The sequence below is a fragment of the Physeter macrocephalus genome, chromosome 18, assembly GCF_002837175.3.
Source record: "Physeter macrocephalus isolate SW-GA chromosome 18, ASM283717v5, whole genome shotgun sequence".
In the NCBI taxonomy this organism is placed as follows: domain Eukaryota; kingdom Metazoa; phylum Chordata; class Mammalia; order Artiodactyla; family Physeteridae; genus Physeter; species Physeter macrocephalus.
In genome coordinates this window covers 61,902,787-61,905,320 of record NC_041231.1, presented here as the reverse complement: position 1 = coordinate 61,905,320, position 2,534 = coordinate 61,902,787, and the positions used below count along the sequence as shown (strand labels likewise).

The following is a 2,534-nucleotide window of genomic DNA, read 5'->3' as shown; positions in this document are numbered from 1 at the left end:
TTGCTGGGGAAAAAATAAGAAGTGCTCGATGTAGAAGGTGAATAGCTTTATAATTCCCAGGAGAATCTTGGTACCAGGACCACACAATGAAGAACTTGGAGTCCCCGTGGCTAATCCAGCAGAGAGAAAAGGAGAAACAGAGATGGGAGAGAAAACAAAGGGAACTCCTGGTGCAGTTTGGTGCTGCTGTAGGCCCAAGTCCAGGTATGTGATCTCTATCTCCACATCTTAAATAAAAGTCACCATGTTCTTCAGTCTTTCAGGTACTTAGAATTTCTCTTTAGAACCTGAAAATGGGGTCAGGTTTCCTGTCTGCATTGCTACAGTACAAAGTAGAGGCAGGATGTTTGAAATAGTTCTCCATCTGGCAGAGGAGGCCTTGAAGCTGTGAGCCACTCACTGCGAACCAGCAGGACATGAAGGATTCTTGAGCAGATCTGAAGCTACTGGGAGGCCTTTCAGGAGTTAAATCCCATAGTAAATACTGTACCTTCAATGGCCCCTTCTTCCTCTCTGTCCAGTCTTCCTTCACTCCCATGGGGGCCCAAAGGGGTTAAATGAGCACTCTTTGACTTGTACTTGGTGGTCTCAGAACTTGACTTGGGCTTGGAGACTTCCATGAAAAGTCTGCCTTCCATCTACTGGCTTGGGTTTCTTGATCTCTCTGCTTCAGGCTAATCCCATCAACCTGCTTTTTCCATTTTTGCCAATAATCCCCCTCTCCAGACCTTCCTAATGCTCTTCTGGGGCGGGAGGAGACTTCCTGAGGGCAATGTTTATTTCTAGAGGGAGAGGTGACCACATGACTTCACAGTGTCGTCCCCTTGATTATTCAGTTTCTGTCTGGATTCGTAGTGGGTGTTTGTGCATCCCAGCCTCACCCCCAGGATGCTTTCGAACACTGTCCTTATCTCAGCACTGAGCCTCTCTCTAGCCTCCTTCCCTCTCTCTCCTTACCCAAATTTACCCACAGACTCGCAGGCTTTCTGGAACTCTGAGGAAGATAAGCACTTCACAGAACCTCTGCTACAGAACCAAACATATTGAAATGACTCTTTACGAAGATATTGAAACAACAGAAGAAGAATACATGAGGATTGTTTCTCCTGAGAGTTCAGTTACCTAGGGGGCCTTTAACAAACTTTGATTGATAAATCTAACCTTTCCTTCCTTGGCAATAGTTGATCACACTGTGACGAAAACAAGTTAGAGAATGGAAAAATAATATTTGGATTTCAATGAAATAATAAAAGTGCAGGGACTATCTTTGACTTTTGCAAGGTGAGAAGAGAGTTTACATTTTGATTATTTGATGGCAGGAATCCCTTTTAAAACAGAGCCAGTCTGCATGATGCATTTAAAAATCAACCTTTTCAAATATAGCCATAACCCCCACAAGATTTCTTGATTTCTCTGGGGTCAGATAAACCATCACATTTCACAGTGGTGCCCTGTATATGAAAGTGATAAACATAATCTGGAAGCACAGCAGTGACTAAAAATACGGAGCTGTCAGCCATTCACTGAAATGATTTTTTGCCTTTAATTCATTGCATAAAATGCTAATGTCCCAATTCAGGCAGGTAGATCTTACCAACCATCAGGAGCTTCAACCCTGTTAACAGTTAAGTATGCACTTTTAAACCTTACTTTGACTGCTCCAGAAACTTACTGGGTTTCTTTAATGCCTCTGTTACTATTTTCTTGGTGTCATTTTGTTTTTCTTTAAACACATAGCTGTGTGACCTTGGGGAAGTTATATTATTTCCTTGAGACTTGGTTGCCTTCTCTGTGACTATCTGGGTATAATTTTAGTATTGATCAATAGAATTTTCAGTGATAATGAAAATATTCTGTATCTGTACCATGCAATGCAGTATTCAGTAGCTACATGGAGCTAATAAACATCTTTGAAATATGGCAAATGCAACTGAGGAACTGAATTTTTAATCTTATTTTTAAATTGGTTGAAATATAAATAATGCCATGTGGCTAGCATCTGTTGACAGTACAGATCTACATAATATTTTAAGGACACTCTCCACTCAAAAACTCTACCATGCATTAACTCAACCTAAATATTTTTGCCCTCTATCTGTCAAGACCTTTATCAGTTTGGGGACATTATATTCTTAAAATTGACTTTGCTTTATGAAACTTTAATAATGTTGGAGTTTCCTGCCCTTGGTACCACCTTTGTGATGATGGGAAATATTGTGGATGATCAAGGACCATTTCAAGAGATCATGGAGAGAAACCTCCTTCTGGATTTAATTTCATTATAAGGATGTCAAAATGCTAAATTACTTTAAAATAGAACCCATACCGTTTTTATGCTAAGTTATAGTCTACATGTAGCTGGAAAAATGTTAAAAATATTTTTAAAGAACTGCACATCTATTTTTGAAGCTGATTTGGCTGTTCAAGTCTTGCTAGCACTTTATCCATCTCAGTACTATTTCACTTAGTAAACAAATGCAGTTGCCATAATTGCTGCATATGTGTCTGTGTTCCCTTCTAAGTTATATGTTTTT

At 39.7% G+C, this 2,534-nt stretch overlaps 1 long non-coding RNA gene across 1 annotated transcript in view; it reads left to right on the top strand.

The window, feature by feature from the left end:
* Positions 1-1,618, top strand: part of LOC112062705 (uncharacterized) — a 2,758-nt gene extending 1,140 nt beyond the window's left edge. Inside the window, exons 2-3 of the long non-coding RNA XR_002890864.3 lie at positions 61-204; positions 974-1,618. This is a non-coding gene — a long non-coding RNA (uncharacterized lncRNA). The remainder of the gene's footprint in view (positions 1-60; positions 205-973) is intronic.
* The last annotated feature ends 916 nt before the right edge of the window (positions 1,619-2,534 follow it).